This window comes from Onychomys torridus, chromosome 1 (genome assembly GCF_903995425.1).
Source record: "Onychomys torridus chromosome 1, mOncTor1.1, whole genome shotgun sequence".
In the NCBI taxonomy this organism is placed as follows: domain Eukaryota; kingdom Metazoa; phylum Chordata; class Mammalia; order Rodentia; family Cricetidae; genus Onychomys; species Onychomys torridus.
Genome location: NC_050443.1, coordinates 3,850,881 through 3,864,373, shown reverse-complemented (window position 1 = coordinate 3,864,373; position 13,493 = coordinate 3,850,881). Strand labels below are relative to the sequence as shown.

General features: G+C 38.9%; 1 pseudogene; it reads right to left on the bottom strand.

Moving 5' to 3' along the window:
* Positions 1-8,890: 8,890 nt before the first annotated feature.
* LOC118594198 lies at positions 8,891-12,144 on the bottom strand (annotated as a pseudogene).
* Positions 12,145-13,493: the final 1,349 nt, after the last annotated feature.

Genomic DNA, 13,493 nt, shown 5'->3' with positions numbered 1-13,493 from the left:
TGCCCAATTTCTCAATGGAGACTTTGAAAGCCAAAAGGACCTAGACAGATATAATGCAGACACTTAGAGACTATGCAGGCCAGCCTAGACGAATATACACAGCAAAACTTTCAATCATCATAGACAAAGCCAGATTTAAACAATACTTATCCACAAACCCAGCCCTACAGAAAGCACTAGAAGGAAAATTCCAACCTAAGGAAGGCAGATACACCCATGAAAACACAGGTAATAGATAACACCACAGCAGTAAACGCCAAAGAAGAGAAGTACACACACACTACCACCAAAAAATAAAAATAATAACAGGAATGAGCAATCACTGGTCATTAATACCCCTTAATATCACTGGACTTAATTCACCTATAAAAAGACACAGACTAACAGAATGGATATGAAAACAGGACCCGTCTTTCTGCTGCATATAAGAAACACACCTCAAATTCAAAGACCGACATCTCCTAAGAATAAAAGGCTGCGAAAAGACTTTCCAATCAAATGGTCTTAAGAAGCAAGCTGGTGTAGCCATCCTAATATCCAGCAAAATAGACTTCAAACTAAAATCAATCAAAAGAGATGATGAGGGGCATTACATACTCATTGCAGGAAAGATGCACCAAGATGAAGTTTCAATTCTGAACATTTATGCCCCAAATACTAGGGCACCCACATATGTAAAAGAAACATTACTAAAGCTTACATCACATATAAAAGCCCACACATTAATAGGGGGAGACTTCAACACCCCACTTTCACCTCTGGACAGATCAGCCAAATTGAAACTTAACAGAGAAATAATGGACTTAACTGATGTTATGATTCAAATGGACTTAATCGATATCTACAGAACATTCTACCCAAACAGAAAAGAATATATCTTCTTCTCAGCACCCCATGGAACTTTCTCTAAAATTGACCACATACTTGGCCCCAAAGCAAATCTCAACAGATACAAAACAATTGGAATAACCTCCTATGTTCTATTGGACCACCATGGTTTAAAGTTAGATGTCAACAACAACGACAACAACAAAAACTACATAAAACCTACAATCTCATGGAAACTGAATAATGCTCAACTGAATCACAAATGGGTTAAGGAAGAAATAAAGAAAGAAATTAAAGACTTCCTAGAGATCAATGAAAATGAATACACCACATACCCAACCTTATGGGACACTATGAAAGCAGTGCTAAGAGGGAAATGTATAGCACTGAATGCCGACATAAAGAAGCTGGAGAAATCTCAGGCTAGTGACTTAACAGCACACCTGAAAGCTCATGAACAGAAATAAGCACTCTCCCTGGAGGAACAGATGCAAGGAAATTATCAAATTGAGAGCTGAAATCAATAAAATAGAAATAAAGAAAACAATACAAAGGATTAACGAAACAAAGAGTTAGTTCTTTGAGAAGATCAACAAGATAGACAAGCCCTTATCCAAACTAACCAAAAGACACAGAGAGAGAGCATCCAAATTAAAGAAATCAGAAATGAAAAGGGGGACATAACAACAGACAATGAGGAAATCCAGAGAATCATCAGGTCATACTTCAAAAACCTCTATTCCACAAAACTGGAAAATCTAAAAGAAATGGATAATTTTCTGGATAGGTACCACATACTTAAGTTAAATCAAGACCAGATAAACCATTTAAATAGTCCAATAACCCTTAAAGAAATAGAATCACTCATTAAAAGTCTCCCAACAAAAAAATCCCAGGACCAGATGGTTTCAGTGCAGAATTCTACCAGATCTTCAAAGAAGACTTAATACCAATACTTTTTAAATTGTCCCACACAATAGAAGCAGAAGGTATATTACCAAACTCCTTCTTTGAGGCTACATTTACCCTGATTCCTAAAACAAACAAAGGTGCAACAAAGAAAGAGATCTACAAACCAATACCCCTCATGAACATTGATGCAAAAATACTCAATAAAATACTGGCAAACAGACTCCAAGAACACATCAAAACAATTATCCACCATGATCAAGTAGGCTTCATCGCAGAGATGCAAGGGTGGTTCAACATAAGAAAGTCTGTCAATGTAATACACCATATAAATAAACACAAAGAAAAAACCCACATGATCATCTCACTAGATGCAGAAAAGGCATTTGACAAAATCCAACACCCATTCATGATAAAGGTCTTGGAGTGATCAGTAATACAGAGAACATACCTAAACATAATAAAGGCAATCTACAGCAAGCCAACAGCCAACATCAAATTAAATGGAGAGAAACTCAGAGCAATAGCACTAAAATCAGGAACAAGGCAAGGCTGTCCCCTCTCCCCATACTTACTCAATATAGTACTTGAAGTTCTAGCCAGAGCTATAAGACAACATAAGGAGATTAAGTGGATACAGATTGGAAAGGAAGAAGTCAAGCTTTCCCTATTTGCAGAAGACATGAGAGTATACATGAGTGAACCCAAAAATTCAACCAAGGAACTGATACAGCTAATAAAAACCTTCACCAACATAACAGGATACAAGATCAACTCAAAAAAAAATCAGTAGCCCTCCTATATACAATAGACAAACAGGCTGGGAAGAAAATCAGAGATACATAACCCTTTACAATAGCCACAATAATATAAAATAACTTGGGGTTACTCTAACTAAGCATGTGAAGGATCTATATGACACGAACTTTAAGTCCCTGAAAAAAGAAATTGAAAAAGATGTCAGAAAATGGACAGATCTCCAATGATCATGGATAGGCAGGATTAACATAGTAAAAATGGTGATCTTACCAAAAGCAATCTACAGATTCAATGCAATCCCCATCAAAACACCAACACAATACTTCATAGACCTGGAAAGAATAATACTCAACTTCATATGGAAAAATAAAAATCACACAACAGCCAAAGAATCCTGTGCAATAAAACAACATCTGGGGGCATCACGATCCCCAACCTCAAGCTCTACTATAGAGCTACAGTAAAAAAAAAAAAAAAACAGCTTGGTACAGGCATAAAAACTGTCATGTGGATCAATGGAATCGAATTGAAGACCCTGACATTAACCCGCACACCTATGAACATATAATTTTTGACAAAGAAGCCTAAAATGTACAATGGAAAAAATAAAGCATCATCAACAAATGGTGCTGGCATAACTGGATGTCAACATGTAGAAGGCTGCAAATAAATCCATATCTGTCACTGTGAACAAAACTTAAGTCCAAGTGGATGAAAGACCTCAACATAAATCCAGTTACTCTGAACCTGATAGAAGAGAAAGTAGGAAGTAGTCTTGAATGCATTGGCAAAAGAGATCACTTTCTAAATATAACACCAGTAGCATAGACACTGAGAGAAACAATCAATCAATGGGAACTCTTGAAACTGAGAAGCTTTTGTAGAGCAAAGGACATGGTCAACAACACAAAGCGAAAGCCTACAGAATGGGTAAAGGTCTTCACCAACCCCACATCTGACAGAGGGCTGATATCCAGAATATATAAAGAACTCAAGAATGCCCAACAGTCCAATTAAGAAATGGGCTATAGAACTAAACAGAGAATTCTCAACAGAGGAAGTCCAAATGCCTGGAAGACATTTTTGGATTTGCTCAACATCTCTTATTTTCCAGTAAATGAAAATCAAAATGGCTCTGAGATTACCACCTTATACCTGTCAGAATGGCTAAGATCAAAAACACTGGAGACAGGTCATGCTGGAGAGGATGTGGAGCAAGGGGAACTCTCCTTCAGTGCTGGTGGGAATGCAAGCTTGTACAGCCACTTTGGAAATCAATATGGCACTTCCTTAGGTAATTGGGATTCAATCTCCACCAAGACACAGCTAAACCACTCTTGGGCACATATCCAAGGAATGCTTAATCATACCACAAGGGAATTTGCTCAGCTATGTTCATACCACCATTGTTTGTAATAGCTAGAACCTGGAAACAACCTAGATGCCCTTCACTGAAGAATGGATAAAGAAAATATGGTACATATACACAATAGAGTACTACTCAGCAGAGAAAAGCAATAACAACATGAGGTTTGCAGGCAAATGGATGGATCTAGAAAAAATCATCCTGAGTGAGGTAACCCAGACTCAGAAGGATGAACATGGTATGTACTCACTCATAGTAGGATACTAGATGTAAAACAAAGATGACTAGTCTGCTACACAACTCCAGGGAGGCTACTTAGAAAGCAGGACCCTAGGAAAGACACAGGGATTGCTCAATGACAGAGAAATGGATGAGATCTACATGAACAACCTTGATGACAGTGGGAGTAATGAAAGGCAAGATTTGAGGGAAAGAAAGCTTAGGGGAGCAGGAGATCCCAGCTGGATCAAGATTAGAAAGGAAGAACAAGAAATAAGAGATCATGATAAATGATGACCAGATGAGAACAGGAATAGACAGAGTGCTGGAGAGGTCCCCAGAAATCCACAATGATACATCCTCTGTAGACTGCTGGCAATGGTTGAGAGAAAGCCTGATCTGACCAAGACTGGTGATCAGATGGCCAAATACCCTAACTGTCGTGATAGAAATCTCATCCAATAACTGATAGAAGTGGATGCAGAGATCCTTGGCCAGGCCCCAGGTGGAGCTCCAGGAGTCCAATTGTCGAGAAAGAGGAGGGACTGTAAGAGTGTGAATTGTTGAGACCAAGATTGGAAAAGCACAGGGACAAATAGCCAAACAAATAGAAGCACATGAATTATGAACCAAAGGCTGTCTAATTCCCAGCTGGAGCAGGCCCTCTGGATAAGTGAGACAATTGAATAGCTTGAACTGTTGGGGAGGTACCCAGGCAGTGGGAGCCAGTCCTGTCCTTAGTGCATGAGCTGGCTGTTTGGAACCTTGGACTTACACAGGGACACTTTGCTCAGCCTGGAAGGAGGGGACTGGACCTGTCTGTACTGAATCTTCCAGGTTTAAATGAATATACAAGGGAGTCTTGGCCCTGGAGGAGAGGGGAATGGAGTGGAGGTGCTGGGGAGAAGGCGGGAACAGGGGCAGGAGGGTAGAGGACAGGGGATCCCATGGCTGATGGGTAAAATTAAAACACAAATATAATAAATTTAAAAAAGAAAAGATAGAGAATCAGGCAGGAGTACATGACTGTAATGCTATCATGTCAAAAGCAGTATAAAAAGCCAGTCTCTCATAAACAAGAATTATAATCCCAGCCACTGGTGCACAGCAAGACCCTATCTCAAAACAGCTGGAGAGCAATACAAGACATTTGTTTTGTATTTGTTGAAAACTTTATTGAAACTGCATCATACACACCCCACAGCTTTCCCAGTATTTCTCTGCTCCCTCCAATGCATTTAATCTCTTAATTTAAGTCATTTTTTTATTTTAATTACCCCAAAATTCCAATACTGCTTTCCACAAGTTTATTGGTTTTGCTTCATGCATGAAGGCATGGGGAGATGGCCAGCTCTTATATCACAAAGAAAATGCCTCTATATCCCCACCATCACATGTTGGTACATCCCTTCTCCCTTGCCTGTCCATACTGGAATTTTAAGCTGGTTGTTCATATGCAGGCTTTCTGCTGCTAACAACAACACCCATGAGATCAAATGATTTGAGTTTAAATTATTTTAGTTAAAAAAAATCGCTTAGGCTTTTGTTACAGTTTCATCTTGGGTGTTTAAACTACAACAAAGTTAAAGTTAACCCTTTACTTCTTAAATATTGAGACTACTTGAAGATATTTTCCTCAGGGATCGACTGGTCTTTCAGGAACCTCTAGTTCTTTTAGCCTTTCTTCTACAAAAATTATCCATCTAGGTGAGAATATGTCAAAGGCCTTGCTGGATCATGATGGCTTTGCTTAGGATTATGGAGGAAAAATTTCCTCTATCTTGAATGTCAACTTTATAAACTGGACACTGGTTAGAGTCTACCTAGTAGGGTCTCCATGCCTCCATGAATTAGGGGACAGGTGACTTAACAAGGATACAGGATAATTTAGGAGATTCTCCATATTCCCACAGGAGTTAGTTGACCTTGGAGGATCACCCCTCTTAATCCCACTGTCCACAGCAGTATAGGCTTGCCAGTATCCTTATTGAGAACCCAGGAGGGCACTTGTTTCAGTCTGGTATTTTTCATATTATTTTTATTTGATATGTATAAATGTTTGCTTGAATGTATATCTGTGCACCACATGCATGCCTAGTACCCTGTGTGTCAAAAAGAGGACACTGAATCTCTGGAACTGGAACCGCACATGGCTATGAGCCATCACATAGGTCCTCTGACCTGAACCTTGGTCTTCTGTAAGAAAAACAACTCTCTGAACTGTTCAGCCATATCTCTAGCCAAGTTTGATACCATTCACTCCTGGGTAGTATTTATATAGACAGAGTTGGAGGAGAAGCTAACACCTTTTAATACACACTGACTGATTGGAAATTTTGGTTTTTTTAAAGCAGAACTTGAAAAACTTACCAAGGGTAGATCATTACTCTCAGAGAACTCCAATGACTACAGTGTGTTGAATTTTGAGCTTAGAAAGTCAAGGTCACAGGTGCCATATGGACATCTCATCTTTCACATTCAATTCATGCCGTATTCAGTCTTGGTAAGGTCTTCCAGCTTTCTAACTGATGCTGGGGAAACAATCTCCATCTTAATCTTTATACACAAATCCTTCTTTGCTTAATTATTTTCTTTCTAACACTTTTACATCATTATCTTTTTCCTACATCCTTTTGACTTTTCATTTCCTATCTTTCCTTTACAGGATGAACACTTGATACAATTTGTAAGTTAATTTAAAAATAAAGTTTAATCCCAACAACATACACAGCATAATGCAATAAACTAATGTTACTAGTACACATAATGTGAAATTGCAAAGCTTTGGATGTTCCCCACCAGTCCTCAATGAAAACAAAAGTCAGCTAGCAATGTTTTCTGCCTTGTTCCATCCAGGAAATGTTCTCTCAAAAGCATGCTTGTGGTTTCCATTGAATGTAAATAGCACATGGAGAGAAGAAGCAGAAATACAGCAAAATATCATCATATTGAAATTTACAACATCCAACAGAAAAAAAGGAAAGAAAGGCACTGATAAAATGTCATCTTAAGTTAATGGCTGAGAAGTTTTGGTCAGGTGGCCCACACAATCCTCTAGATGGATGAGCAGCCTATTAGCTGTTTCTATTGCAGACATCATTATATCTTGAGGTGAACAATAGCCCCCTCTGCTGGAAACAGTATGCCACTCAACTGTTCTTAAGGACAGAATGCATTTCCATTGGCCTCTTTTGTTGTTCACATTGATGCTTGTCACAGAGTCAAATGCCATTCTACTCAGAGAGGGGATTTTGAAGGACATATTAAAACCACTGTGCTTATTATGTCTGAAGTGTGAGGGGGAAAACACCATCTCCAGAGCCAGAATCTCAGTGAGCTCATACAAAACATGACTGTCTACTCAAAGGCTTTAGATCCTTTGTAAAATTGCAGACTGTACATGAAGATTTTTTTCCAGGTGATTATAGAAGTAACTCGTGGTGTATACTGGACAGAAGAAATTGAGTTGAGTTCACAATGACAGGCTAGACACAAATCACATGTGAATGTTTAAGATTTCTCATGCCTCATCAAAAGAAGATTTACACACACACACACACACACACACACACACACACACACACACACGGGGGGGGGGAGAAAACTATAAACAATCCTTATTTTAGGATAGAGCTACACTCTTCCTTGTCCGATTATTGTTGCTGCTGCTGAGAGAAACCTACAGCAGAGTATCTTATATTGGAAGTGAGTTAGAATTATCAAATCATTCTTCAATATCTAATGAAAGGGTCTACAGTTGGTCTAATGATGATATGATTATTCTGTGGGTCACCCTCAATTCCCAAAAGACTCACCAATAACTGAAAAATGTAATATTAAAAGGATAAAGTGTGATGAAATCAACCATAGAATATTCTACCAGGAGAAAGAGAAGAATTAGGGTAGGATGAGGTTCTGTAAGACTTCATAAGAAACCAGGGTCTTCATTTTGATTTTCAGTGATGAACTGTAAAAACTCATGGGACGAATCCCAGAAATGAAGCTTCCACATATTTATTGATATTTATACCCATACCACATTTCTTTAGGGAAAATGAAAGAATGTTTACCTGGATGTGTGAGAAGGAACCTTTCAATGCACCATCCTCTCCCTATCCAACATGGTGTCATTTCAGATAAATACATGGGAAACAAAGACACAAAGGGTAGGAGAACATATATTTATTGTTCTGGTATCTTATATGTGTCTAGGACAAGCACAGATCTCTGTTTCAACCATAAAATTTACATCAGTCCATTGAAAACAACATACCAATATGTAAGGTTATTAGCCTTGTTTACATGAGAAAATATTGGTATAAACTGTTCACATGACAAACTAGTCATGTTTGCAGGGTCCCACTGGAAGAGGAAAGATGATCAAGTACATGGATCTATTGAGATACATGGGATCCTCTAACACATCAAGACTAACACATTGACTACATAAAGTAAGTGCAAAGTTACGTCATAACTGGCTCTTCTTTCTTTCAATCCTTCATTGAATTAATTTCTTTCTTTCTTTTGTTCATTCTTTTCCATGTTCTACTTTCTTTATGGTTGTAGGTGTTTAGAGTGTTATGACACTAAGTTTCTTTATAAGAGGTTGTCCAGTATCTCATTCTGTGGCTCTGAGAAATATTAATTACATTGCAGTTCTCCTGGCTTAATATTCCCAGGGCTAGAATGCCGGCAGAGAGTCACAATGCCACTTTTGTAAAGATGGATTTTTCAAATGTTTATTTACTATAGAGTGTTTATGGCTGTTGGTAAAGCTGTTTTCTGTGTTTAGCCTTTTGATTGTGGTTTTCAGCAGCTTAATATCACTGAACGTATCCTTGGATCCCTAAAGATCAAGAGGAAGGGAGAAACAGTGGGAAAGCCTGCAATCAAAGCTTCACCTACATGCCTCAACCAGACAGGAGAGTCCATTAAAAAAGACTGAAAGATGGTACAAATAAAATTTAGGAGGTACAAACCAACAAATGTGAGCACAAGCATCAAGACAGTGTGGGCAGCTCTGGTCTCAGCATGGCCTCTGAGGTCCTGATTGGGAGTGAGGATGTGCTATGTTAGCTGGCGATGTCTATGGAGGAGAGGTACCATGGAGACACTACTCCAGGCCATGATGCTGCTGAATGTGGCAAGATGACCAGACCTACAATGAATCCAGATGTGGAGCAGACCCACTTGCTGTTATTGCTAGCGTCATTGCCTGTGCTCTGTGGACCAGTGACTTTGATTGGAATGTGGACATTATTTAAAACACTGAACAACCAACAACTGTAACAAGTATATCTCTGGACATTAGTGGCTCTTTCTTGAGGCATCAACGTACCGTAGTGACAAGGAGCAAGGGGGACAAACTGATGGATGCTCAGGACACAGGTGGGAAACATGTTTGTGCTTTGAGACACCAGGTGAATGAAGAATTCAATTTTGCATTTCAGGTTAGTTGGAGGGTTACTTGGAACAAAAACCATAACGTTGCTTGGAATCCAATCCCAACCTGGAAAAGCAGGAGCATCTGAAGAGTCAATTCCTCAGTGGTTGTTAGAGCTTTACTTGAGAGGTAATGGAGAGGTCATCTGTGCACACTGGAGTGATGACCAGGAGGAGCACTGCTGACTTCAAAATACTTATCAATGGTCTGTGCATAATGAATGATTTGAGTCTTTATTTGTATGAAGGGAGACACTACTGCATCACAGCCCAGGAGCCTGTCTGGAGAACACTGCATAGACAACTCAGACTATTCCTTTATCTTTCATGTGCTTACCCTGGCCTCATGATGGAAGTGTATTAGTGTTAGAACTGTATTTTTTTTGGTCAACATGACACCCAGTGTAACACAGTATGGCTTATGGATATATGAATAGTGAACATAGGAAGACACATTTGCATCCTTTGAATGCAACATCTTCCCTAAATTTTAAACAGCATGTTAAGAAATACACATTGGAGGTTAGAGAGATGGCTCTTTGCAAGACTCATGTTCAAATCCAGCACCCACAGTTCGTTAACATTCATCTGTAACGTCAGTTCCCCAAATTGAATGCCCTCTCACAACTTTTGTGGCACTGCACAAATGTGGTGCCAGACATACAGGCAGTTAAAACACTAGATGTATAAAGTAAAATTACTATATCTTGAAAAGGACAAGAATACAAATTTATAATTTATAAAATCATGTAAATAAGGTAAGTAGCAAAAAAGAACACAACATCTTTTGATAAAATGTTATACAGATCATCAAAGTGATGGAATACAAAATATTTCAAAAAAGTAACTAGTTTTCTGATCACAAATATATATATATCAACCCCAAAAGTTCTACTAGGGAACTCCTTCAGCAGATAAACACGTTTAGAGAAGTGACTGGATATGGTATTAATTCAAAAAATCAGTAGCCCTCCTATATACAAATAATAAATGGGATGAGAAAGAAATCAAGGAAACAACACCCTTCACAATAGCCACAACTAATACAAAATATCTTGGTGTAACTCTAACCAAGCAAGTGAAAGACTGTAAGAAGACAATAACTTCAAGTCTTTGAAGAAAGATATTAGAGAAGATGTCAGAAGATGGAAAGATCTCACATGCTCATGGATTGGTAGAATTAACATAGTAAATATGACTATACTACCAAAAGAAATCTACAGATTCAACAAAATCCCTGTTAAAAATCCCTACACCATTCCTTACAGACTTTGAAAGAACAGTACTCAACTACATATGGAAAATCAAAAAACCCAGGATACCTAGAAGAATCCTGTACAATATAAGAACTTTGGGAGGTATCATCATCCCAGATTACAAGCTGTACTACAGGACAATAGAAATAAAAACCACATGGTATTGGCATAAAACAGAAACATTGATTAATGGAATTGTACATCCCTAAATAAATCCACACACATGTGGCCACCTGATTTTGACACAAAGCCAAAATTATACAATGGAAAAAAGGAAGCATCTTCAGTAGGTTTTGTTACTCTAACTGGATATCAGCATGTGAAAGATTGCAAATAGATCCATATTTATAGCCGTGAACAAAACTCAAGTCCAAGTGGATCAAAGACCTCAACATACGTTCAACTGCACTGAACCTGATAGAAGAGAAAGTGGGGAATAGCCGTGAAGAGATTGGCACAGGAGATCATTTCCTGAATATAAGACCAATAGTGCAGGCACTAAGATCAACAATTCATAAAGAAGACCTAACAAAACTGAAAAGCTTCTGTAAGCCAAAGGACACTGTCAGTAGGACAAAACAGCAGCCTTCAGAATGGGAAAGATCTTTTCCAACCCTACATCTCACAGCAGGCTAATTTTCAAAATATATAAATAACTCAATTTACACATATATATGGAAAAAATCCCCAGACACCAAAGTATTTCTTTTATTTTTACACATATATATGGAAAAAATCCCCAGACACCAAAGTATTTCTTTTATTCATAATTTTCTGTGTGTTAACTATTTTAATTATGTAGCAGAAACTGAAGTTGCAACTGAGCCATCACCAGCCTCCCTTAGCCACACTCAAAATGTGTTGATAAACCATCACTGTAAAACCATTTGCCCAGACAGATTCTCCTGAAACTGGAGAGTTTTTGAAACATATCTTTGAAAGCTTTTGTTGAGAAAGAACTTACTTTGAATATTGTTTTCCAAAGGAACAGTCAGTCTATGCCCATCAGATAAAATCAGTTATCCCATATATAGATGTCACATTAAATGTCATTTTCAACTAAGTACTAATCTGTGAAACAGATATTTCCTCGGGATGAAGAAGTCATTGACAACATTAGGTGAATAAGAGACAAAAAGCAGCTGTTCTAACCTTTAAGAGCTGCAGTAGGGAGAAGAGAACTTTAAGCAGATATCTACAGTTGCAAGAATTCTACCTGTCCAGGCACGTCAGGATGGAGATGCTCACAGGGATGAAGGCCAGCTCCTGAATGCTTACTGAAGAAACACAGCTCTGACTTCTCCATGTGTATCTATTTCCCTGACACAGATTCAAGAAAATGCTTACATCTCCAATATTTTCCATGGTGCATTTTTCAGATGACTGAATGAACCCAGAGTACCAGGTCATAGAATTATAGCTCATAAAAGGGCTATTTATCTAGACTAACATCCCTCAGTGAGTGCATTACTTTGTCAATTGTGATGTCAATGACAGTGTTTTCATGGAGACTTTAGGATACCTCCAATGAAGGAAAATAATTGGTCCTGAGGTCAAATCACAATTTTTACCTTCTGATTGTTTATTTTTATTTTATTTTATAATTTAATTTAATTTTACTTATCAGCCATGGGTTCCCCTGTCCTACCCCCTCCCGCCTCCACCCCTTTCCTTGCCACCACCCCAAACCCCATTCCCATCTCTTCCAGGGCAAAGACTCCACTGGGGATTCAGCTCAACCTGGTGCATTCAGTCCAGGCAGGCCCAGTCCCTTCCTCCTAGGCTGAGCGAAATGTCCCTGCATAAGTCCCAGGTTCAAAACAGCCAGCTCATGCACTAAGGACAGATCCCAGTTCCAATGCCTAGGTGCCTTCCAAACAGTTCAAGTTAACCAACTGTCTCACTTATCCAGAGGGCCTGGTCTAGTTGGGGACTCCTCAGCTATTGGTTCATAGTTCATGTGTTTCCGTTAGTTTGGCTATTTGTCCCTGTACTTTTCCCAATCTAGGTCTCAACAATTCTCACTCATACAATCCCTCCTCTTTTTTGCCAATTGGATTCCTAGAGCACCACCTGGGGCCTGGCCATGGATCTTTGCATCCACTCCCTCAGTCATTGGATGAGATTTCTAACACAACAGTTAGGGTGTTTGGCCATACAATCACCAGAGTAGGTCAGTTCAGGCTTTCTCTCAACCATTGCCAGTAGTCTATACTGGAGGTATCTTAGTGGATTTCTGGGGACCTCTCTAGCACTCTGCTTCTGCCTATTCTCATGTGGTCTGCATTTACCATGGTCTCTTATTCCTTGTTCTCCCTCTCTGTTCTTGATCCAGCTGGGATCTCCTGCTCCCCTAAGTTCTCTTTCCCTCGAAACTTGCCCTTCATTACCCCCACTCAGGTCCAGGTTGTTCATGTAGATCTCATCTATTTCTCTGTCATTGGGCGATCCCTGTGTCTTTCTTAGGGTCCTGTTTTCTAGGTAGCCTCCCTGGAGTTGTGAGTAGCAGTCTAGTCATCTTTGTTTTACATCTAGTATCCTCCTATGAGTGAGTACAGCATACCATGCTTGTCTTTCTGAGTCTTACCTCACTCAAGGATGATTTTTTCTAGATCCATCCATTTGCCTGCAAAACTCATGATGTCATTGATTTTCTCTGCTGATGGATACTTCATTGTGTATATATACCACATTTTCTTTATCCATTCTTCAGT